At 36.9% G+C, this 27,239-nt stretch overlaps 1 pseudogene; it reads left to right on the forward strand.

Annotated features, from left to right (window-relative positions):
- The window catches only part of LOC112309112 (proline-serine-threonine phosphatase-interacting protein 2-like), a 75,289-nt pseudogene that overhangs the window by 43,680 nt on the left and 4,370 nt on the right, over positions 1–27,239 (forward strand).

Genomic DNA, 27,239 nt, shown 5'->3' on the forward strand with positions numbered 1-27,239 from the left:
AAGTTCTGTTTCTTCTTGATTCAGCTTTGAAAAATTGTATGTTTCTGGGAATTTATCCATTTCTTCCTGATTGTCTAATTGTTGGCATATAGTTGTTTGTAATAGTTTCTTAGAATTCTTTGTATTTCTGTGGTGTAGTCACTCCTTTTTTATTTGTGATTATATTTATTTGGGTCTTCTCTCTCTTTTTCTTTTGTTTTTTTCGTAGTTCAAGTTTTACAAGACAGTACTTGTTTTTATTTATTTCCTTATTCAGTTTTTGGCAGTTATATTATTTTATTGTTATTATTATCATCAGGTCAGACATCACCATAGATTTGAAGAAGAGAGAGTGAAGAAAATGACAAGCAGCATGGGAAATAAAAGGATGGCAAGAAGGCTTTGGGGACCTCAGGTGAGGCACACTTATGGACTTTGTAAACCAATTGAGGAAAGGATGTTTGAGGAGAGGTACAGAGAGCTGAAGAGCCCTGTGTGATTTCATTTCCTAACCACAGGCTCAGCATTGAAAAAACCTTTGTATAATATGGAGACTTTTTAGCTGTTTCTTTAGGTTTAGACTATTTCTGAGTTTGGGCTTTATCTTGCAAATACTGTATAATCTATTAATACTCTGTAACCATACTCAACTTTTTAATAATATTTATTCATTTTTAATTAAATTTGTTGCAGTGACATTGGTTAATATCATATAGGATTCAAGTGTACATTTCTATGAAACATGATCTGTATGTTGCATTGTGTGCCCACCACCCGAAGTCAAATCATCTTCTGTCACCATATATTTGGTCCCATTTACCCTTTACTACCCTGACCCCTTCCTTCTGGTAACCACCATACTCTTGTCTGTGTCTATGAATTTCAGTTTTATATCCCACATGTAAGTGAAATTATATGGTTCTTAGCTTTTTCTGACTGACTTATTTTGCTTATCATGATATGCTCAAGGTCCATCCATGTTGTGGCATCCATTGCATTTCACATTTTCTTATGGCTGAGCAGTGTTCCATAGTAAATATGCCACCTCTTCTTTATCCAATCCCCTATTGAAGGACACTTTGGTTGTCTTCTTGTCTTGGCCACCGGGAATAATCCTGCAATAAATCTCTTTTTTTCTTGATGAGTCTGGTTAAAAGTTTATCAATCTTGTTTATCATTTCAAGGAACCAGCTCTTGGTTTTATTGATCTTTTGTACTTTTTTAGACTCTATTTTGTTTATTTCTGCTCTGAAATTTATTATTTTCTTTCTTCTACACAACTTGGGCTTTTTTTTTCTTTTTCTAGTTCCTTTAGATATAAAGTAAGATTGTTTATTTGAGATTTTCTTTTTTTTTTTTGGCAGGCCTGTATTATTATGAATTTCCCTCTTGAGACTGCTTTTGTGGAATTCCCTGGATTATGAGTTGTTGTGGTTTATTTTCATTTGTCTCAAGGTATCTTTTGATTTCTTTCTTGATCTCATTTTTAACCCATTCATTGTTTAGTAATATGTTACTTAACCTCCATGTATTTGAGTGTTTTTCATTTTTTTTCTTGTAATTGATTTCTAGTTTCATATCATTGTAGTTGGAAAAGATGCTTGATATGATTTTGATCTTGAATTTTTTGAGACTTGTTTTGTATCCTAACATGGGATCTATCCTGGAAAAAGTCCCATATGCACTTGAAAGGAATGTATATTCTGCTGCTTTGGGGTGAAATGTTCTGACTGACTTAATATTTCTCTAAATTGCCTCATCAATCATTACTTCATTCTAGAAAGAAAACCTTTGGTTCAGTGTCAATATTTGAAGCCAAAGGGAGATATATATATATATATATGGAGATCTTTTATCTTCACACAGATTTACCCAAGCATGACTATGGACTCAATTCTTTACCTTGGTTGGAGACCTTGCACAAGAAGAACCAAAAGATGATGGAATACACAGGATATGAATATCATCAACAATTACACCTTCACCTCTCACTGTTTTGTACTAAACTTGAATGTAACATTACTGCATTATTCAACATAACAACCCAGGTAGAGTTGGATGATGTCTATTATTTTTATTGTATATCAGTTTTAGAATAAACAAAAATGGTGCTTACAAAACACGGCCAAAGTTATTATCTACCTGTAATTACTGGCTTCATATGTGAAGCCCTGAAAATATGAAAGCTGTTTTTCCCGGGTATATGCCTTCAGTATTATTTGAAGATGTTGCTCCTTTATGTATCTTCCTTCCTTGCTTTTCTTCTTCCCACCCCTTTCCCTCACTCTTTTTCTTTCTCTCTTTGTTTTTATTCTTTCTCTTTACTTTGTAAAATCATGTTTGTATCTCCTATGTATACTATCCTTTCTTTCATACTCTATATTTGATTTCCAGAACTTTTAATCTTTCCTTTCCTCTCTTATGTAGTTATCCTGAAATTATTCCTGTGGAGTGTTCAAAAGCCCTATTAACTACACAAGGATTTTAAATAATATTGTTTTACTTCAGTCTTCATTTCAAATTTTCTTGATTATATTGTTTACTAGTCTGTCTTAATTTTGCCTTCAAATTCATTAATTATGACTGCTATCACTTCACTTTTCTTGTAGGAATGATACCCTAGGAATCCATGGTCTTGAATTGGAATAGGAAATACACTGTTCCTGAGAAAAAAGATGCAAAAATGAGGTTGTGATTCCCAAAGCAGGCCTGGCAGGTCACTAAGAGAATACATAGAGGAGACAGAGTTAAATCAGAAAATGGTCTATTTTTGAAACATGTTTCTACTTGGAGTTTGCTCATTCTATGTGGTAGATAATGGATTCTCCCTCTGGCTTCTACCAGGTAAACAAATTTTCTTTTTAAAGATTTTGAATTTCTGTCTGCCCTTAGCTCAAAACATTCTCATTGATGCCAATATTTATGGCCTGTCAGTTTTCTAGAGTATGTAATTTGCAAGAAGACAAGAATCAATATATTTTCAAGAGCTACATAGGATAAAGGCAATGTGATGCCTTAAACTTGTCTCAAAGGTCTACCTTTAAAAATCATTTTAAAAATTCCAGTTAAACCCTTTCTTTCTAGTACAGCATTACAAAATCTCTTCCCACCTTCAACTTTCTCCAAACACAATACAATCACTACCTACACTTTTAAAAGTGGTTTAGAGAGACCATTTTAGAAGAGATAAGATAAATTACATTGCTTCTGCAAGTTTCACCCTTTGTCCTTGGCAGTGGGGGTGTGAGTGTTCATTATTCTTATGGAATCTTATGATTTACCCGTAAACATCTGTGGTTCCCGGGTTATTATAAAAGAAAGAAAGTCAGTAATGAGAATGTTGTTTTAATTGAAAAAATTTACATATACATAACACATGTAAAAATAAAATATTCATACACATGGCTTCATTTGCAGATCATTTCAAGATCTAAATTTGAGGACTTTTATATATTTGAGGCCCAAAGTACTGGCCCTCTTGTATTTCTCTACCCATCAAAATAAATTCTTTCCTTAAGCACTGAGGGTCAGAGTTCCTTAAGCACATTGACATTTGGATCTTTTGCCCATGTTCAGGTGCACGCTAAAATGAGATATATCCAGTAAGTCACCTAAGAGAGGTGAAAACTCTTCTAGGATAATAGATGCGGAGGTGGTTATACTAGATGCGTAGGTGAGTATAGACTGTATTGTTATAACATTCCTAATCCTGGGACAGCCATTTTTCCAGAGGTCTGGTGCCTAAGTGGGAACCCCATACTTCATTAGTCAGGTTGAAACCATCCAAATTCTTTGACAAAACTATGAGTTGTGCTTTGTGTCTTTTTTTATTTGCATTTTCAAAGTACTCCAAAATTTATTGGGCAGGTTATTAGTTTATTTTCAGATATAAAATTGAAAAAAGTTAAAATACCTAACAAGGGTATAATTTAAGACCTTGTTAAAATCTGGCACGTATCTCTTTGTTTCACTAGGTCTGAAGTAATTTTAAGGACGCCAAAGGACAGAGAATGAATAAAGATTTTCTATTTTTCTTTATACTATTCAGTAAGTCATAATACATTTAAAAATATTAAGTATCATTCACACTACTTCTCAGCCCTCTGATGCTAAGCTTTCTATATCAAGTGCCTGAGAAAGTTTGGAATCCCCAAGATGAAGAAGTAGGTAGGGGTGGATTTTACTGAAACCTATTACCAAGCCTCATGGGCTCAACAGGACAATGCTTCAGAGATGGGGAGGTGTTCTGTGGACTTCCCTAACTTCCTTATATAGTTATGAAATTTACAGCCATAATGATCTCTGTGGCAGAGAGTGCTAATTTTTCTTGTATTTAATTCTCCTTTCTTCCTTTTGGTTATGGATTCTCCTTAGTCAAGTTGGCAGTGCAGCTAGACACTACATTTTTAAAGCTTTCCTTTACCTACATGTAGCCATGTTATGTCTAGTGGGATGGGACTGTGAGTGGAAATTCCACACCATATTCTTAAAGAAAGCTGCTTTTCCTCTATTTCTCTTTTTCTGTTCCATAGATTGGAACAGAAATGGGATGGTGGTGAGCCAGCCATGACCATGCAGGTGAGGGAAACAACTTAAAAGAACCTGTAAAAACAGTATGTGGAATTATTAATAACAATAAATGAATCTGAGTCATTAATGGTTTTGCAAGTAGAAGTCCCTCTTAGGTGGGTAAATGTAAAGATAGATGATGATCTCTCTTGGATCGTCTACCAATCTCTGGATTGTTACGAGATCGAGGCACTGCTATTTTGTTTGAACCACTGTAGTTTTGGGCCATTTTTTTTCTGCAATTTAGCAATAATAAAACTGATATAAATATCATTGAGACTTTTAAAAAAACCTCAATTGAGATTCCAGGGAACATATTTCTTCCCACGCACTTTCCTTGTTCTCTTTCTGATTCTAATAAACTAATCTGGTATAAACCAAATTTGTAGGAAGTCAGACTGCTATCTCTAGTAATCCAGGAAGCGAAACAATAATTCTGTAACAATAGATCAATCATATTGACCAGGACTTCATTGAGAACTTCTCTTACTTTTTACCTAACTTCTAACTTATGCAAACCAGAGAAAGCCAAATATGCACCTCTAACCAATCCCAGGGAACGCCTGACTTTTAGTTGGCCCCCCTACATTTTCCCTGTGCCAACAAAGCTCCAGTAGGGACATACCCAAAGCCTTCTCTCTTTCTCACTATAAAGCTTTCCAACACTCAGCCTGCCTTTGAGTCTCTGCCGAACCACGAGTGACAGTGTTTGACTCCCTTGCTATAGCAAGGTCTGCATTAATAGCTATTTATTGTTTGTTCCCATTTGATTGGTCTTTGTTTATTTCTGCAAGAGGCTTACCAAATCATGCTCTAAAATCAATCCCATTTTTTCCCTAAGAGAGAGAGGAATTTTTAGCCAAGCTTATAAAAACCTTCTAAAGAGGGACTTTCCAAGGGTTTTTCGAATGTCCTTGAAATAATTCCCGCAACCTCAGGATTCTTCTGAGTCCTGATCCAATCACAGTTCCAGCTTCCAGGACTTAAATCAGCAGCGAGGAGAGTGAGCTCTCTGGAATCACAATGGGGACTTTGGATTACCTGCTCATGTCCGCAGTGTTGCTGATCAGGGCAACTTTCACTAAAAAATGACCTTAGATGCAACAAAGCTACATCTCTGGAGCCATAGGCTACGTGTACATAGCCCCAAGTCAAGTGGGAATATGGCATGGCACTGTTAATTTGATCAGTAGAGACAGACAACAGGATATTTGAAGCCAAATTATATCCTTGTTTCTAAGGATCCAGATCCAGAAGCATGCCCTTTAGCTTGTGTCTTAATCTATAAAACAACCTCATGGGATTATTGGGATCAAATGATACAATAGGTACATCTAACCCCTAGTAAATGTTCAGTATTTCTTATTAGATGGCTGGATGCTTTCTGGATAGAACTTGTATTATATTACCCATATATACTATAGTGTGTATTTGTGTAAATGTATATATAGAGACACATAAACACACAAAATCAAATGGAAGAAAATGTGAATATAACCCATAAATATAAAATATTTTTACTTAAAATGATTACCTTCTGTACATTTTTCAGGTTGTTTTTGTTTTTTGACTTGAAAAAGAGTGTCAGATATAAATTATTTTTAAACCTTTAAAAATCTTTTCTTGTAACTTTGAATAGAAAAAAGCAAGGCCCAGGGACACTGACAGGTGAGTTTTTATTGGGGTAAGAAAGGGGCTCTGTTGTAGGAATTCCTGGGCCACCAGGGGGCAGCAACAGGTGCTCAGGTAAGTGTAAAAGCCAACAGTGTTCAGAAACGAAACACCGGTATCTACAGAAGGATCAAGAATGATCTTAATCCCACACTACATATTGTTCAAGGTTCTCGCAGCTGTCTTCTGGACCCTCTGTGAACACTGGTTGGGATTTAGAGCTACAACAAACCATTGCCGTATTCTGTTCATTTATTATATTTTAAATTATTATGTGAAAATACTCTCGTGATCATGCCTTATTGTTTTTACTTTTCATCTATCAAATCTCTTCCTTAAAGTAAACACATTACCAGGTGTAAAAGCAGTAAATATGTTCAATTACTTGGTCCTGAGGTAGGGTACCTGTCTTTCTGGAGACATCCAAGCGACTAATTTCCCACCAAAGTTAAAATAAATAAATAAAAGCTGAAAACATTCTTCAGGCTCAGAGAGAACCAAGGCAGGCAGGCAGCCCTTGTGTTGTCAAGGTTTTCAGAGCTCCCATGACAGCTGACCTTCAAAAACATCCACTCTTGCTGTTGATAGATGGCCATTTGTGCTCCCTACTAGTCGCAAATGGTTCTTGGAGGATTGCTTTCCCATCTGGCCCAGCTCCAAGCTAGAGAAGGGTACCGCTGCACCTGAATATTCCTCTGTTCTGGCCCTTATCATTAACACCAATTCATTGGCATGCAGCTGAGGGTTCCCTGTCATTTCCCAAAGGCCTGACAGCAGATCCCCAGGTAATCACATGCCTGATAACTTGTGTGTGTTTGTTAAACCAGATGCTGAGTAATATATTTCAACCTTCCCCAGCAGTCAGGTGTTGAATGGACTTATTTAAGATTATTATAGATGGATGGAGGCAAGTATTGCTTAGATTTTTTGGTCCTAAGAAAAGGTGATAATGGTGCTTATAAAGAAGTATCTTGGAAGCGCTTCTAGGAAATTATCATAGCGAGACAGATGATATGCATTAAAGTTATTGCCAATGCTAGGATTGTTTGGGCTGATAATAGAACATAATAGGAGTGCCATCTTTGGATAATGGATCTTCAAGTTCACAGCAAATCAATTTTTAGAGTTGCTATCACTAGAGGAGTCTATTTGCTTGCTCTTGGTCCTGTAGGAAAGGTAAAATTGTAGTCACTTAAGAAGGAAGTAATAATGACGTTAGAGCCCGTCAGCATCAGAACAGAAGCAGCACCATTTCTACCTTCCTGAGAGGGAAACTGCTGAACGAATAACTAACCCTGCAGTGTAAAGGCTGCTGTCGGTACTGTCTATGTCTAAGCTATTTAACCCGCAACATGAACACTTTTAATCCTAAAAATGGTTCTGATAAAAAATTTATAATATTGAACGTACCATCAAACATAAGCACACATATAGGCAAAAGTTAAAGGCAGAGGACGGCCTTTGCAAGTCTGCTACTTGCAGTGATTTAAGGTGTCAGGGGCTGGGGGTTCCAGGCACGGGGGCAGTGTATTGTGCTGGATAAAAACAACTTTATGTTTCAGTAAAACAACTTTCTATGGAAACAAGTTTTGCCAAGTCTTCCCTATTATTAAGCACGCTGCACCACTATCAGCAGTGTTGATACAGGCTTAAGGAAGAAGGGAAGATCTCATTGAATTCTTCAAGGATTCAGGTGATGATTGAAAAGAAGACAGAGGAAGTAAAAATTAAGGTTTGGGTTTAAATCAGCAGAAATTATAAGTCATCCTAGAGGGTAAAACTCCCATCTCTATCCCTGGTTTTAACTCAGTCAGGAAAGCTCTTTGTCACCAATGAGTGTATTTCTTCCTAATTTAATTTAGGTTGCTGTTAGTAGTATATTTAGAGACTTAGAGATGTTAGTAAAGAATACAGTAAGCCATGCATTATTGGGGAAATTTTAATCATTCTTCTCCCCGCTGTCTCCCATGGTAGAATAACTAAGTGGTCTTTGAGACATTGAATTTAGGAACAAACTATTTGTCACACTAACAGTTTAGTTTTGTATTTATCATTAAAAAAGTCAAAGTATGGCTGGTAAAACTGAGCATTTTATTGTATTCTTTTTTGTACCAATTCTATTCATCATAATTTTCCACTAATTCTTTACGTTAAGTTAGCTGTCAAAATTTGGTAGGACCCTGTTTCCTTATCTGTAAAATGAGGGTATCTAACAACCACTGTTTCTTCAGCTCTAACTTTTCTGTGCCCTCTACAGATAATATTTTTCTCTATCTATATCTCTTAGGTATTTCTTCAATTTTTTAGAGAAAATAAAATATATAAATAAAATAAGAAATTATTTTATAAATAAAATATAATTATTAAATAAATGAATAAATACTTGGAAGATATTTTTTGAAAAATTTGGAAAACTTAAGGATGGGGAAATATAAATTCAATTTATTTGGAGATGTATAACTGACATCTTTTGAATGAATAAATCAGTCTTCCAATTGATAAGATATGCTGCATTTCCTGTCCTGATATACAGTATACAACCATAGATTTTTGTAAGAAGACAAAAAGGAAGAATCAGATCCAAGCTATGGGCATTTTATTTCCCAGAAACAGTATGAAGAAGGAAAAGCTAAGAGCAGGACTGAAATAATTTGGAAAATAATCCTGGGAAACAGATTCTGTAATTACATGAGGGTCAAATTTAAGAATGCTTTGACAATTCAAGAATAGTTATAGGAACATATAAGTTGTAGAAAGGTTTTAGATGAGGGAAAATAAATGCATATGATGATGGTTTTGGAATCGCTCTGGGAGACATAAACTGGGTATGTTGTATTAGCAATTGTTTCTGTTTATGATTTTTTAGAAAGAAGGCAGCCCTATTAGAAAGAATGTACTCTGCTCCTCTAAAAAGTCATACCTTACTAGTGTCTCTAAATCAAAGGTTCTTTTTTTATTTTTTCTTTATTGTATTTTTTAAATATTTATCTATTTTTTAGTTTTTTATTGTATTTTTTACATTACCTTTTAGTTCCCTTTTACTCCCCTCCTCTCAGCAATCACCACACTGTTGTCTGTGTCCATAAACTCTTTTTCCTTTTTGCTTGATCCTTCCACCTCCAGCCTCCCCCCTCTAGCTGTCAGCCTGCTCTCTATCTATGAGTCTGTCCCCATTTTTCTTGTTAGTTCAGTTTGTTCATTAGATTCCACATATGAGTGAAATCATATGGCATCTGTATTTCTATGACTGGCTTATTTCACTTAGCACAATATTCTCCAAGTCCATCCATATTGTTGCAGAGGGTAAAATTTTCTTCTTTTTTATGGTGGTAGTATTCCATTGTGTAAATGTCCCCTAGTTATTTTATCCACTCATCTATTGATGGACACTTCAGCTGCTTCTATATCTTGATGATTGTAAATAATGCTGCAATGAAAATAAGGTGCTTCTGTTCTTTCAAATTAGTGTTTTGGGTTCCTTCAGATATATTCCCATAAGTGGGATCATTGGGTCAAAAAGCATATCCATTTTTTAAAAAATAAATAAAAATAAATAAAAATCAATCAAAGTTTTTAAATTGTGGTTGATATATCAATAGGTAAGGAAAATCCACGTGGATATGCTGAAATTATATGCAAATGTACATATGCATTTTTTATGGAGAAAAAAATCAACAGTTTCAATAGGTTGGTAAAGATATTTATGACCTTTCAAAGTTCAAGAAACTGCTCCAAATGATTCTTTGGGAAGTTTTGATCTTTAGTTTCTAAGGATGCTTTTTTGGTTTGAATATTTCCCAAACGTTGGTAAGTGGAAGCAATGTCAGAATGTTTTAAATCACAAACTTAAGGAAATTTAGCTTGTCCCAACTACGTAAGAAAATACCGAAGGAAAGAGCAGACTACAGTTGGTACTCAGAGACATCATTCAGGAAAGAGTGTTGCAGAGAGTCAAACATAACACAACAATAAGCTACTTTCCTGGACTACTGAGCAGAGTTCTGGAACTCAGGCTTGACTTCATGAGGGTCTTTCAGCTACTCATTTCAACTGTGTTTGCTTCCTTATCTGTGAAATGGGGATACTACTGTATTATTAGTCTTATTCCACTACTGAGAAATTCCATGCAAGTAGTTTTTTTCAGATAATTGGAGCATACTACTTTCAGCTCTAATTAATGTATATTTTACCCGTTTATAATAATATGCTTTCTAAATATTTTACCTTCTGAAGTCAACTAAGCTAAATAATAATGAGGACAATAGCTAATATTTATTGGATGCTTACTGTATTCCAGGTACAGTATTTTATGTCACATAACTTTAACAATAACCTTATAAGATAAGTCCTATTATTATCCTCACATATGGGGGAGTTGAGGCACAGTGATCAGATAACTTACCTAAGGCTGTATAAGCAGGGAAGTATTAGATTTGGGATTAAAATTCAGGGCTTAGCTCCAGAGCTGAGCTCTCAGCCACAATGCCAGAATGAACGCCAGCTCGCTTCTCTGTGCTCCCTTGAGCTTTCACGATCTCAGTGCTACTGAGGAGTGTAGCATTATTTATGACAAAATTAAAGAGCTCAGTTGCTCTGTAGATTTATTCTTTTTCTTTATAGTATTTTGGCATCCTCCTTGGTGTCTGACTTCATCCGTAATGTCTCATTGCTGGCACTTTGTCTGACTACAGCCGGGTCACCCTTGCTTACTTCTGCTCTTTTCATTAGCATCTGTAGGAAGCTAGCAAATCGCACGGCCATGGCTCTTAGATTTGTAACTGAACTTTAAGTAAAAAAGGCTCTAAGTGAGCGTCTGAGGTCACCCCTATGAGAAAAGTGCCTCATAGACCCTTTTATACAGACAAAGACCCCGTAAGGGCCTTCAAAGGGACTGCCTCATAGATCCTTCTCATTAAATAGCAGGATTTTTCAGAATCATAAAGAGAATAAAAATAAATTAATTAATTTAAAAAAAGAAAAAAAAGAATCATAAAGATGTTATTTTACAGAAGTTTCACAGGGAACCTGAGGTGGAGAGGAATTATCAAAAAGATTTTTAGGTTTAATTGTTGTATAATACAGTTAGTAAAATTTATATTTTAAAAGTCCCTAATATTAAAAAAATCTATCAGTTTGGATTGATATAACAGCAGGTTAGTATATTTTATCTCTGTATTCTTAGTGCTTGAAGCATGGTATACATGTAATTAGTATTTGCCATATTGATTAATAAGTGAATACATTGATGACTTAATTATATATGTACATATATACATACATAATTAATTCACACTTAAAATGCAGCAATTACTAACAATAGTTTTGTACTTTCTGGTGATTTGATGTTTGAGAATCAAATATACTAAGCTAAAAAGTAAATTAGCTTACAGAAAAAAAAGTAAATTAGCTTCTTCAGTGACTGCGTGTTTGTGATACATATGTGTCCACAGGAAGGGAAGAGTGAGAAGGATGAAGATAACTTCTTCAGGAGGAAAGAAGAAGGAGTAGGAAGGAAGGAAACTAAAAATGGAGAGACAAAAGGGAAAGGCATGTGTACTTTCTTTGTGCAAAATATTTTTATATAACCTCATGATTTTTTTTTTATATGATATGCTAGGTGGATACATTCTGGGAAACTGGCTAAAAGTGTATTCTTTTTGGTATTACAGAAAGACACCACTATTTGCTGCCTGCAAAATTACATGTGAGTTGAGATTTAGCTACATCTGACTTTGATTAGTTTGTTGTACAAATGCAATCAGATGGCTTTATTTGGGGTTGACTCATTAGTCCTTCATCCTTCTCTGTTAATGTTCTCCAAATTTAATAGTGGTGTTGTGTAATCTGTCATATGGCTATTATCACACAGACTTCAAAGAGGACATTTAATGATGTGTTCTAGATACATAGAGAACTGTATTTTTTCCTATTTGGGTGCCAAAGGGGTTTTCTAATTATCTTGGATGGTACTGTGACTCGTTACAGCTCTTCTGCACAAGGACAGGATAAAGAATCGATGCCAAGAACCTGTCTAAATTGGAGTCACACTCCAAGGTATACCAGTTATAAAAGAAGGCTACAACTTCAAATGAAATGTCCTATTACTCCTTCAAGGCACAGCAAATTTCGCCCTTACTCACTACCTTCCACCAAGTCACTCTCCCAGCTCTGAACTCCAAACTCCATTAGTGTGTATTAGCTACTGCCCTGCATTGGTACCATTAACCATCTCCTGGACTATTGTGTATCTCTCCAGATACAAGATATCCTTCTCCAGTGAATCTGTTAAGTCCCAGTGGGCAGGGACGATTATTATTATTTTACATTTAGAATTAAAAAGGTCATTAGAAAATGAGGTGGATAATTCAGATTTGAAGTTTTCTAGGGAAATTTAATTGTGAGGAGCTGTGTGACTTCTCACACGTCTCCCCACAATCAACAGAGACATTCAAAGTAAGTTTGAATGCTGGACCCATCATTAAAAAAAATCAACTACTCTGAGTATTTTAAAGCTTCGAAATTAATTTTGTTTATGAGAGTATCTTTATTTCCCTAGTGCTATCCAAATTTCAACTAAATGCTAAGAGCTTTATGTATGTGGTCTTGGATATGACTTTACATAAACCTATATTATTCTAACAGGGATACAAATATTTCCTGGGAGAACTTGAATTTAAAAACCACAAGATAAATATGGGATACATGATTGCAAAAAAAAAGAAAGAAAGCCAACTAACTAAAGAGAAATAAATCTTAGATTCACATGAAAACTTGCATGGAAATGTTTATAACAGATTTTTATTTGTAATCACCAAAACTGCTAACAACTGAACTGATCATGGATAAGCAAACTGTGGGACATCCACACAATAGAACACCATTCAGCACACGGAGAACAAACTACTGATTCATGTGACAGTATGGGAAAAACTCAAATGCCTTGTGTTAAATGAAATAAGCCAGATTCAAGACTTCATGGTGTATATACCCAAATATATGACATTTTTTAAAAGGCAAATTTTGAGAATAAAAAATGGACCAGTGGTTTCTGGGAGTTGAAGTGCACAAAGTATTTATTGAAAAGGGACACTTTGGAGGCCGATGACCTGTCTTATATGTCGATCGTGGTGTGGTTATATGACTATATACATTTAGCAATAATCATTGAACAGACACCAAGAAGAGTGAATTTTACAGCATATTACATAAAATTGTTTTAAATGCCAAGAAATCAATGTTGGTAGAAGTTATCAAATTTGTACTTTTGGTATAATAATTTGTTACACTTTTTTTTCTAAAGTCATTTAGCTCTTTATTTCCAAAGCCAAAATTTGTTCATAGCTTTTTATCTAATAACCCTATACTGAAGAATTTATCCTAAGAAAATCTTTAAATATATGGGAAGCCTATATGCATATAGATGTTTTCTTTTTTAAAAAAGATTTTATTAATTTATTTTTAGAGAGAGGGGAAGGGAGAGAGAGAGGGAAACATCAATGTGTGGTTGCCTCTCATGCGCCCCCTACTGGGGACCCGGCCTATAACCCGGGCATCTCCCTTTGGTTTGCAGGCCAGAGTTCAGTCTACTGAGCCACACCAGCCAGGGCTATGTTTCCTTTTTAATAAGTTAAAATGTTTCCTTATTACTTTTATTTGCACTTCTATGTTAGCTAATAAATTTGTATATTTTTCACATGTTTAATAGCCAGTTCTGTGGGAAAGAATAAGATTAACATCCTTCAGTGGTTGAAGAGTAGGAGACCTTCTGTTCTTTCCCTTTCAATAAACATGCAAAGCCATCCATTTCTGTGAAATGATTGGAAATAGCCTGGGATTTAGTCAAATTTCTACTGTTGTTGCTGTAGATAAACACATTGAAATTAAAAAAAATATGGTTAGTAGGCAAGCTATTTAGTGGGATTTTGGCTGAAGAGCCTTTTAGTACATTTCATAGTTGGAAGCTTGTCCTAAGCATTTTTCCCCTCAATTCAGTCTGAACCCTTGAATGTAAGAATATGAGAAACTAAAATCTTAAGTTTTGTGTATTCTTTGTCCTTGAGAGCTTAAAATTTTGAACTCTACCCAAACTTTTCATTTTTTTCAAAAGTTCATTTAATTTTAGCAATGTGTGCCTTTTAGTTCATGAAGCTTTTAAACTGTCCATTAGATACTGCAAAACAAGTTTTGGAGAATTAAAAAGAGATGAATTAAACTTCAAAATGTTTTCTTAAAAATAGCCACATATTAAAAAAATAAATTGGGAAGTGCTGCTAAAGATGAGCTAGGATGAGGTGAGAAGGTGGAGATTCACGGGTGAGAAGACCATCTGGAATGACAACAAAAAAACTAGACACGGTGCTTCCTCAGTTACCTTACTCAGTCGCCAAATGTTTCTTGCTCATCTATGTGCAGGCAATGTCCTATGCACAGTGATTTAGTTGAGAACAAAGTAGACAACAGTGCCTCCTCTCATGTTGCTTACATTCTAATGTATTCAGAAATTGGAACAGTAAAATTTAGTTCATCCTCAGGTGCTTTCTAAATATGTACAGTCTTATGTATAGTTAATGATTTGGATACAACATTAAAATGTGAATTCTACCACATTTTTCTAATTAATCACTCTTCTACTTCCTGAGAAGACTTTTCCTGTCTTTAAAATTTTGCCTTTCCCTTTACATTCTCAGTAGGTGACCTTGCTTCTGATTTCATTGAGAAAATAGAAGCAATTTGAAGAAAACTTCCTTTTCTTTACTACCAAATCCACTAAGCTGTGTGCTTCTGAGTTCATATCGCTGAGTTTCTTTCTATTGTTCTTCGGGAGCAGCCAATGTGCCTACCTGGAGTCAAGTCCATCCCCTTGGGCACTAGACCTAATCCTCTCTGCTTATTCGTGAGTTTATTTCTATAACTACCCCATGCCATTCCTATATCATCAAATTTCCCCATCAGCATAAATACACAACATCTCCAATTTTTAAATAAAAAACTCTCCCAAAATACCATGTTTCCTTCTAGCTATGATCCCTTGGTTTCTCTTTTTTATAGAAAACTTCCTGAATAAATTGTTAATAGAGGCTATCTCTCTTGCCTTCCTTGCCTTGTAATTGCTAGTTTAGTCACTTCAAACATCATTCCCTTCAAACAACTCTTAGTAACTCACCGAAGCCTCCATATTACTGACATCTATGTCAATATTCAGTCCTTATTTCGAGAGCATATGATAAAGTTTTCCTCTTTCTCTTTCCTGAACAAGTCCCCCTGTGCCACCCCCACCGCCCTGGCCTTTTTTAACTTGGCTTTGGAGTTTTCCCACATGAATTCCCTTGGGGATCACTTTCATTCACCCTCCTTTGCTCCATTATCTTTCTCTTCTGTACCGTACTTCAAATATTAGAGAACCAGGACTCGGTCGTCAGATCTCCTATTTTCTTTCATATACTTACATCCTAGATGACCTCATCTCAAGACTGTAATAGTATTTACATGCTAATTATATCCAAATTATGTCTCCAGCCCAGAATTTTCCCTAAACTACTTCTAATGTCTTACAGGATATCTCACAGGCATATCAAATTTAAAGTGTCTAAAAAATGAATTTCTAATTTCTCAAATTCCTCCAATTCTACTTCTTCTGTAGTATTCCCCATTGTAATAAATGACATGTCATTCACTGAGTTGCTCAAAATTCTTGGAATCATCTGTCATTCCTCTCTTTTTCCAATGCCCCAGACTCCATTAGAAAGTGATGTCTCAAAGCTGACCATTTCTTACCTCTTGAAGTCCAAGCCACCACTATCTCTTGATTGAACACCTGCCTCCTAACTGGTCTCCCTGCTTCTGCCATCAGATTGTGTCACTCTCTGGCTCTCTCTATTCCAATGGCTCCCCATAACAGTTAAACTAAAATCTAAAGACTTTACCATAACCTACAGCTACCTGCATGAACTTCTTGATACCTTTACAACCTGGAGTCCACAAATAACATGTTTTATTTGGCAGATCATTCTTAATAAGAAATTCAAAAAAAATCATAAAAATTAGAGAAACAGCATGAGCCAGTTGTCATAGAAAAAGTTAGAATTTTGGAGTCAGGTAAATCTAGGTCTGAATTCTAATTTTGTTAGTTAGCTGTATAAATGATCTCTCTGGACTTCTCTTTCCTCACTGGTAAAATGACGAGGGTAATACATAGTTTATGTGATTATATGAAGTACGGTAGACTAAACCACTACTGCTCAGCAAAGATGAATAAAATGTTCATTTGCTTTATGCTCTTCTTGGCATTACAAGATAAACTTAAAAATAAATATGCTTTTTAGCTGTACATATATGTGTATAGTTGGTCAATTACATATATGTAATGTCCATGTATGCATAAAAATATAAAACATGATAAACATCATAGGCAGTACTGTTAACTGGGGAGCTTATTTGCCTCTCAACCGTGTGACTTCTGCTTGCATGAAGTTGCTGATGTGCTTGATTTTCATCTATTCATTTGTCCATTCATTCAACATATATTTATTGATTAACCCCAACGAGGCAGGAAGTGTGAACATATGAATGGCTGCACTGCAAAGAGACCTATTCTTCTCAAGCAACATGACTCCCATTAGGGCTGGTCATTTCCTCAGAAGCTGGGGAGGGATCAATGCCATTCAAGAAGCCATACTGACTGGGGTGGGGTGGGGTGGAGGGAAGGGGAGAAAATGCAGACAATTGTAACTGAATAAAAATAAATAAATAAATTTAAAAGAAAAAAATAAAATAAAATAAAACCAAGTGGCAAACAGAAAAAAAAAAAAAAAGAAGCCACACGGGAGTTAAGTGTTGCTGCCTGCCACACCATGGGGAAGCTAGGGCAACTGATCTTTTTGTTGTAGGCAGACTGAATAATCAAGAATGCTTATATACTGAAGTAATCCTCAGCCTGATTTTTCAGCATTTAAAAATATTATGTAAATCATATAGCAAATTTTTATACCACTGCTATGGAAGGAGCAAATTGAATTTTGTGGTGATAGGTTAAGCGGTGAACTGAGTTTACATGCTGAGTGATTGATGAGTATGTCTTCCAAATCTGAATAACAAAAGCGTATGTGTGTGTGTGTAGGAGGGGATAGATTTCCCAGGCACTGTGGAAGTGTAGGTATAACATTTTCTTTTGCTGTTGATTATAGGGCAGGACACATTCTGGAAAGAGGAGTTACTAGGCATATGGAAGTTTTAAAAATGATTGTGTCACTTGTGGGAAGTGGACAATGCACTTCCTGTTTTCTGTTTCTCCACTATGTTGAAGAAAAAAATCTTTGACCCGATTTATAATATTTGTTCCTGACCATGACAATATGGCTGATGACATTAAAAATAAACTGTTTCTTTTTAGCCTCATTGTTCTGGTAATACAAAAATTAAGAAATGCTGGGGATACAAAAATTAAAAGTGCACTAGCTCTTTTACAGTGTGCTGGGTAGGGGTTGAGGGGAGGGGTATAGTTACATTAATAAATAAATACAACATCCTCTTTTAAGTAATATCAATGTCTGTATATGCTAAAGAATCAGCATAAGGATGGGAATGGTCACTTTTACCTGGTTTGTAAGTTAAGGTTCAATAAGAAAAACAAAAGCTGTTTATTCCATGTATTCTAGTTTTGAAAAATTAAGTCAAGCAACTAGAGATTATATTTTTGGAAGAAATGGGGAATTATAATTTATTAAAGCTGCTACAAATGTTCTTAGCCAGAGTCACCAAAGTGTGTGGTTTTTTGGAGTTCACCAAGAAGCCACTATACCGTATTTTTCAGACCATAAGACACACCTAGTTTTTGGAGGAGGAAAATAGGAAAAAAAATTTTGAAGCAAAAAATGTGGTAAAATATTTAATAACAGACATACATAATATTTTGCCAATGTAAATGTAAGCTACATTTGGACTATAAGATGCACCCCCACTTTCTTCCCAAATTGGGGGGAGGAATGTGTCTTATGGCCTGAAAAATACGGTAATTTTCCATAATCTCTGGGTAACTCCTATCAACTATCCCATCCACAGCATTAAAGTAGCAAGGAAATTACTGTCAATCTCAGATTTTAGGAGGCATTGGATGACGCTGCCTTCAGTGAATAGTACCCTCTCTTTCTGTTGCAACTTCAGAATTTTGTGTGAGGACCTACAATTGGTAGACTCCAAAACACAACTATTTAGAGAAAGGGATCCTGAATTATGTAGTTCCAGGCTTATACAGTACAAAAAAATATAATCACATAGATGAATAAGCAATAATAGATTATCAGTTACCAGGCATATTTGAAAAATGAAAAATTCTAGAATTAAGATATATATATTTTTTGAAATCATCAAATAAATTAAATCAGAGATTAGATATAGCTAAATAAAGAATTAAGAAACTTGATGATGCACCTGAAGAAACTATCCATAATGCAGCACAGAAAGATAAGGAGCTAGAAAGTATGAATGAAAAATAAGGATACATGGTGGACAGAATGAGGAAGTTTTAGTAGAACACAGATGGTATATTCAAACTGGGTAATTGATGGAATTTTAGAAAAGGGACTATTTATAAAATGTGCAGGGAAGTCAAGAAAGGAAAATGAGGAGGGGTGTAGATAAAAGACACTGGAGTTAGGAATAGACAGAACTTTGAGGTTAGCTTATTGGATAAGTCATCCATGTGGTTGAAATTGCCTATGAATTGAGATTGAGAGGAAGACTTTGAGAAGAAGAAGAAAGAAAAGAAAGCACAGAATGAATGAGAGCATTGTAGTCTGGAATGTTGGCTTTATTTCACTGCCTAAGGTGACAGAGATACAGGGCATAATTGAATCAGTTGACTATTTTTGATTCAAGGGACCTGAGCAGGATCAAGGCCAAGTAATGTCACAGGCCTGTGTAAGTCACCATACCAGATGTTTTGTCAATATTCCAATGGTATGTTTCAGAGCAGCTGACCTGGAGTCTTGAAGCTCCAGCATTATGGGACTGAATAAAGAGCAGTCTAGGCCTTTACCCCAGTGTACTAACTGGGGTACAATATTTTATGGGGTCAATGCTTCACTTGGAATCACAGAAGAAACATGGGGAGGAGTTGCCCTTGATGGAGTTGCCCCTTATGATTTGTAGGATTTACTAGATTGCTGTTTTCGTAGCTCCCAGTGCTGTCCATCAATACATTGTGCCTGGGATCTGGGCACTTTGAGTAGTAAAAACGATGATGACTGGAAAAGGAGGTTGTCCTGATAGAAACCTACTGCATAGAATAAAGAGATCACTAATAATAAATCTTCCTTTTGGTGTGTTAAGTAGCTCACTGCCTCTGTGACGTGAAGGAGTGATGTGAAGGAGGAAAGTTGAGCCAAATACACACTTCAAGTTGGAACAAAGAGAGCCCCAGAGGGCCATTACGCAGGGCAAAGATAGCCTGATAGCTTTCCAGCTTTGATTTATACTTTTTTATCCCATATACAAAAAAATTTCTAGTCATAGGGAAAAATGAGTTTTAGCTTCAAGCAGAAAACACAAATTTTTAATGCTGCGACTGGTATGCAATATATCTCTTGGATGTGGTGTCCTTTTGCAATATACATATGAACAACTATTCATGGAATCGTTCTCCTACACTGTTGTCCGTAGATTTGGGAACCGAATAACTTTCCTTTGTGGAAGAAGCAAAGGAACTGAGATTACCTAAGGGATATTAATAACACTGTCCCAATCCTCACCCCTATGCACACACTCTGTTTTTACTACACCAGCCTCTACTCATGTCAGAAATGCCCAAAAGACACTGTTATATCACAAAGAAATTGTCAAGGAACATGTATAAAGGACCCAGGGACAAAGCCAAAAGGGGGAAGGATTGAGGGTGGGAGGTGGGGGTGGGTGAGGAGGGGGGAAACGGTGGGAAAATGGAGACAACTGTAAAGAACAATAAAAAAAACAAAAGAAAAAAGAAAAAAAGAAATCACTCTAACTTCAAATATTTAGGAATGATTCTGATATAACCTGTTTAATGTCTGTGGATTACTGTTACTTTTCTGACTTCACACTTTGCCATTCAATGAAAACTAACAGTTCTTACAGTTTTTCCAAGTCGAACTGCATTTCTACAGATTCCCCTTCAGACTCATAATCTGGTCTTGTTTGCTGCTTCACATTAGCCAAGTCTTTCATTTCCTGCACTAGGTCTCCGTGATGTGGTCTGCTTTTAATTATTCCAAAAGAGACAGCTCTAACATAGTGTGCTGAAAATGGTTTTGGTTCCTGCCAATGTCTATTTTTATAACACTCATCTTCTTTCTGCAGTGGTCATTCCTGTTCTTGCTCACCACTGTATAAGCTGCTGGGACCAGCGGGTTGCAACCTTGCACCAGTGCAGGTCTTGGAGTATTTCACTTTTTAAACAATTAGAGTTGTTTGCTTTAGGGCGAAGGTGAGTCCTGGGTGGTTTGATCCACTAAGATCTGTGTGCTTGATGTGGTGCTGTGTGGGTCATCCCTCTCACCTTGTCTACTTCTCTCTGAATCTAATTTGCCTTGATTCTCTTTCTTTAGAGTAAATTCTTCCCCTGGAGACTTCTTTGCATCTTCTGTAAATAGGTCTCTGGTATCCTGTTTGCTTTTCTGTCTATCTTTAGGGACAGGAGCTGCTTGGAATCAGGCTCTCTCTGCCAGATGTGAGTATGGGTGAGAGGTTTTGAGGGGCTGAGAGGCATTGGGGTCCCTTTACCATGGACCCAACAGCCCAAGAGTTGAAGGCCGGAGGGCACTTGGGAACCCAATTCTCAGATTTGGCTGATCCTTAGGCCTCATCTCTGGGTGCATTCTGCCAGCTGGCTACTCTACCCAGCTCAGCCCTGCTACCATCTTGAGGCCATTGCTCTCTGATTTCAGACGAGATTGGGTGCACTCAGGGTGGTTGGCCATAGACCACTCTCTGATTTTATAGGGCAGAGGGGCATGGAGGAATTTCCACCAGCAACCAGGGGGTATTTGCTGAAGAGGTTAGGACAGAGCTTCTGTTGTGTCCACCTGCCAACTCCAGCACCTCTGGAAAAATCTCCACTCTGAACATGATTTTTGAAAGCAGCTTATGTAATTAGAGGTTAAATGACATAGAAAAAACTGTTTTTGTTCCTCAAATACCAAATGTGCTATTTTGTACTTAAGACCTTTGCACTTGCTACTTTATTTCCTTCTGGTGCCTGTTCAGATATGCCTTCTCAGAGAAATCTTCCCGGACCACCTTGTCTAAAGTAGCACCCGTTACTCTCCAGCCTCTGACTCAGCAGAGTGGCTCTATTATTCGTGACTTCCCCCAATATTTTGCTCATCCTCTCCTCATTTTAATTGCTTCTCATATTGTGAGTACAGTACAGACTCCAATTTTTCTAGTGTAGAATTTTAAAAAATTGAGACTCTCCAGCTTCTCTTGAGAATGAAGTGCAGAAACCAGCCGTTAGGTGGAAGGTTGTGACTTGGAAGACAGCTTCGAGGCGCACAGGCTGAATGTCAGCATTCACTCTGTGTTAATAACATGAATGTCAGCAGGAACCAGGAGCTCCTGGGGTGGCAGGGGCAAAGGCAGCCTTCCTGACTGTGGCAAAGGCAGTGCGGCGCAAAAGTCAGCGGCTGTAACAGTAGCAAAGCAGCTTCCTCTGAGGTCACTTTGTGACGTAGTTCTGGGGGTTGTTGTTTTGTCAGCTTTTTATTAGCCCTTAAATTCCTTCTTGCTGAGACAACTAGTGGATTTTATTGGCTGTATATAAGACTCTGATTGATAACATGCATTTAATTTTTTTCTCTTGGCATTGCACACATTATTTACTTGATTATCTACCAGAATGTATCTCCAGTGTCTATAATAGTACCTGGCCCATAGTAGGTGCTCAGAAAATATTGAATGACTAGAAAAAATGGGCTAAACATGACAGGTTCTTTTTTGGTCTTTAGGTAGTTTAGTCATTGGTATTAGTTGTCTCTTGTTGCATCATTACCTCAAATCTTTGAGGCTCAAAACAGCAAATATTTATTATCTCATTCAGACAAGAAGTCTAACACTGTCTCTTCCATCACGTTCTATTCATGGAATCACTAAGTACCGCCCATACTTAAGGGGAGGGGAGATTTAGGCTCCACTAGTTAAAAAGTGTTGAATAATTTTTGGACACATTTTAAAATCACGGCACCATTAAAGCATGGAATAAAAAGAAAAAAGAAATCTGTAGGCCTATTTCTTATCTCTTTCTTGTACTGCCACCATCTCACTTCCTTGGTAATTATACCCTGGTATTACCTGGAAAGGCAATATGCCCATCTAGAACACCATATGTTCACTTCTTTGAGGTTTGATTTGGTCATGCGATAGAGTTCTGGAAGGCTGTTGAACCAGCAAGATATTCATTTGCTCTTTTCACACTTCTGCCCTCCCCTCTTTCCTGCACTTCGTAATGTGAACATGATGGTGGGCTCTCTACATATCCTGGACCATAAACATCTTAGGAAAGAAATATATAAAGCACAAAAATAGAAGGGTGATGATTGTGGAATCAGCAACCAGTCCTGGGCTGACTTCTGTGTTGCTTAAATTGATATTACTTCCAGTTTCCTGGATGATTGGGCAAGTCACTTCACTTGTGTTTACTCTCTTTCTTGGGAAATTGTCTGCCCTACCCCACAGCAATTCACTGGCAGAGCTTAAACTAAAGGTTTCAACCCCAGTCCAGGTCTGCATCTCCATCACATAGATTCCGTGGATGCAGAAGAAAGAAGTTCTTTTCTAGTCACCATTGAAAAGCCAGAAGTTACTGAAATTTTCTTCATTTCTTTAGGTATAAGGGGCTTTGTATCATAACAAACTTGGGAAAGTCTCATTGTTGCTTTGCTGATTTTATTTGTAAGTTAGATGACTGTCTCTCAGCGGGAAAGATGTTGCTTATTTTGTTTTCATTTGCTGGTTATCTGCCGAGCTCAGGCTCTTATTCTTCATTCTATAGCTCACTGAGACTTTCTGGGATCCCTCACACTCAAAGTTATCTCTTACAGTCTTTTCTGAACTATAGAAAACTCCTTGTAATGACAAGAGTATATTGTCAAAACATTTAAAAAGAGGAAATGAAGGCCTGGAAACTTACCCAGGGTTACAGAGTTTAAAAATGACTGAGCTTGGATCCGAACCAGGCTCAGAATGACCCCAGAGGTAGTGTTCTTTCCACTTTGCCTGGTTTTCAACTTCACTGAAATTTGCTGGACACATTTAGTTACAGTAGAAAGTATAAATATGGAATGAAAATTACAATATAATTGCCAAATTAGCTGGCTTCAACATGCATAGCCTTGGGAATCCATCTGTCTACATTTTTCCTTGATAAAACTTATTGAAATCAGATCAGCAAATTTATGCTAGTGTGGGCCATCAGCCAGGACATGCGAATCACTTTATGAAACGGAATCTCATGTTAAAACGGTATTTATTACAATAGGATTCTTCCAGATGGTTATGTTTCAGTGAAAAAGCTCAGTGATAAACATTTAGACCTTGCCCACACCTCCGCTCACCTCATCCTCAGGTCATTCCAGATGGGTGGCAGCATCGCTGTAAGCCACGAGGGTGCAAAGTGCAGTAAAGACTCAGAGGGTGGGAAGGAGGAGGATGGAAGAAGGTGAGAGCTGGTAGGAACATTCATATGTCTTTCTACCTAGTGCAGTATGTTTTTTTCATTGAATTAATATTTTCCTTAGCCTTCATATACCCTAATTGGCTAGGTTTTCTTAACCACATTTTATAAATGGGGAAACGGATGGTCAGAGAGGTTCAGGTCAACAAAGTCACAGTTGCAAAACATGATCAAGTTAAAATTTGAATTCAGAGTTGTCTCATTCCCAAATTGATGTTCTTCGCAATATATCGTGTTACTTCTTCATCAGCACTAATATTTAACAGAATCATATTTTTTTGGTTTTTTTGTTTTTAGAATCATATGTTTTTATCTTTATATTTTGCATGTATTCTATTTACTCTCATAATGATCTCATAATATAGTTGTCATTGTTAATTTCATGTCAACTTGGTTAAACCACAATAATCAGATATTTGGTCAAATATTATTCTAGATGTTTCTGTGAAGGTATTTTATAAATGATATTAGCATTTAAATCAGTAAACTTTGAGTAAAGCAGATTAGTGTTCATAATATGGGTGAGCCTTATCCAATCAGTTGAAGGCCTTAATTTTAAAATACTGATCTGCCCAGGGCAAGGGGAAGTTCTGCCGCAGATTGCCTTTGGACTTGAACTGCAACTCTTCCCTGGGCCACCAGCCTGCTTGCCTAACCTGCATATTTTGGACTTGCCAAGTTGCTACAATCATCTGAGAGCTCTCTCTCTCTCTCTCTCTCTCTTTGTTTCTCTGTGTGTGTGTGTATATATACACACACACACATCCTGTTGGTTTTGTTTCTCTGGACAACTTTGACTAATATGGTAGTAATTATTATTCCTTTTGTGGATGAATAAACAGGTTCAAGATGCTTAATAATTTGCCTCCTAAACTGGTGAACTACTCACGATCACATTGCTAAAATTGGAGGACCTGGTACTCTAATTCATTCTGGAGTACCAGATACTCAAAATCATTTTATTTTATTTTATTTTTTTAAAAGATTTTGTTTACTTATTTTTAGAGAGAGAAAGGAAGGGAGTGAGAAAGAGAGGAAGAGAAACACAATGTGTGGTTGCCTCTCATGTGGCCTCTACTGGGGGCCTGGCCTGCAACCCAGGCATGTGCCCTGACTGGGATCAAAATCATTTTATTTGTCTTCAAGCTTATTATGTTTCTATTTTCTTAGAAATTATTATTTAAAAATGAATACATAGTCAAAGCCAGTGTTTTAGTCTCTATGGATGCCTTAACAAATTACCACAAACTTGGTGCCTTAAAACAACACATATTTATTCTCCAACAGTTCTGGAGGTCAGAAGCCTGAAATAAGTTCCACTGGGCCAAAGTCAGGTTGCAAAGCTTGTTGGAGGCTCTGAAGAGAAAACTCACTTCCTTGACTTTTCAGCTTCCACTGTCTGCCTGTACTTCTTGGCTTGTGACCTCTTTCTCCACCTTCAAAACATGTCACTCCACCTCTGCTTCCGTCATCACCTTGCCTTTCCCTCATCTGCAGTCAAGTCTTCCTCTGCCTCCCTTTTAAGACACGCAATTGCCTTTGTGATTGCATTTAGGACTTTCTTGAATAATCCAGGATAGTCTCCAATCTGAAGATTCTTAACGTAATCATATCTGCAAAGTCTCTTTAGCTTTATAAAGTAACATTCACAGGTTCTGGAGATTAGGCTGTAAGTGTAATTGGAGGCCATGATTCAGCCTACCATACTCAGATTTGTCTTTTTCTTTTAAATTATTTTTATTTTTTCTTTCAGTTATTATTATTATTATTAATTTGTTTATTTTTCAATTATAGTTGACACGCAGTATTATATTAGTTTTAGGTGTACAACATAGTAATTAGACATTTATATACCTTACAAAGCAATCACCCCATAAGTCTGTCTTATTTTTAACATAATACATCATTTAGTTTGATTACACAAATATGCTGACTTCACTTTCTCATTTATTTTGCTAAATCTATTATTAAGTCAATTTTAAAAAGAGCTTTGAACAGAAGTAATTTGAAATACTTAAACAAAAGCCCTGGAATTGTTGATAAGAATAAACACATCGCATGTGCCCTCAAAAAATTATGATTTAGAATCTACTGACATCCTCAAAGCCCTTAAATTAAACCTTCTCCCCCAGGCAAGTTTATCAAATCTGTTATTCAACCACAAACGTGACTGACTGAGTGGCATATTTTTATTTGTTTTCTTTCTACTTAAGAGAATGACCAAAATGTTAAGACTGAGGCAGCAAAGGAAGCAGAACTTGATCCTCAGGCTGTTTAATTAGTTCCCAGATGACTGGAAATGGACTGTAAGTCCAATGCATCGATACAGGAACACTGGCTTTGTTTTTGTGGGTCTTTATTAACCCACACTTACGCAGCTTTCATGCCCATAGAGCAAAAATTTTGGTGTCAACAGCTTATTTTCTCCTCTTCAGCAGCCTCCTGTGACTTTGGAAGTCATGCTTCAGCCAGGCTGAATGGTAGAGTGGCAACAAGCTTGAGCGCTGTGATCAGACCCGCATTTCAATTCCAAATGTCCCACTGAGTATGTGGTGTCCTTGAACTTAAAGTTTTAACTCTCCGTCAGCAGAATGTGGATAAAATAGCTCCTGCACATAGAGGTCAGCTGGATCAAAGACAAGCAGAGCATATTGTTACCACCCACTCTTTTTGACATCCCCTGGGCAGCCATTAGCCTTTTGACATATTGCTAAGCCTACCAGAGTGACAGACAGAATAAAACCTGCCAGATGTTCCGCGTTTGCGAGCAGGCCAGATCGTGCTGCTCTTCTGTGCTCAGATAATCCTAGTACAACTGAAGTTGGGTTAGAGGGTTTCGACAAAATGTTTGTGACGATCCTGTGACTGCCTCTCTGACAGGCGTTCTCCTTTTCTTCCGGGCTAAGAAACTGCAGTGTTGTCCTGCCATTAGGCAGCCCTGTGCAGCCTGCAGATGCTGGAGCCTGAAAGGTCCAGGCCAATCGATACTATTACGTCCTCTTTGGCAGGGCAGTATTAATTCAGGGGTGGCTGTGTGATTTATTTCTGGTGAATGAGACATCAGGGAACCTAAGGGGAGTTATTCTGATGAAACTCAGGGAAAGATTTCCTTTGCTGATTGTCCTAATAACCTCTAATTCATTTCTTTGGAGAAGAAGGGAGAGATCCATACCCAGACGGATGGGCGTGGGTGGGAACACAGGACAAGGCACTGGACGGATGAGATTGCCAGAAATGTGTTAGTCACACACACTCCCAGCCTGGGGAGGAGGACATGGTGCCTTGCAGGGCCTCATGGGGCTTCCAGTTCCAACAGAATGGA

The sequence above is a fragment of the Desmodus rotundus genome, chromosome 3 (genome assembly GCF_022682495.2).
Source record: "Desmodus rotundus isolate HL8 chromosome 3, HLdesRot8A.1, whole genome shotgun sequence".
In the NCBI taxonomy this organism is placed as follows: Eukaryota; Metazoa; Chordata; class Mammalia; order Chiroptera; family Phyllostomidae; genus Desmodus; species Desmodus rotundus.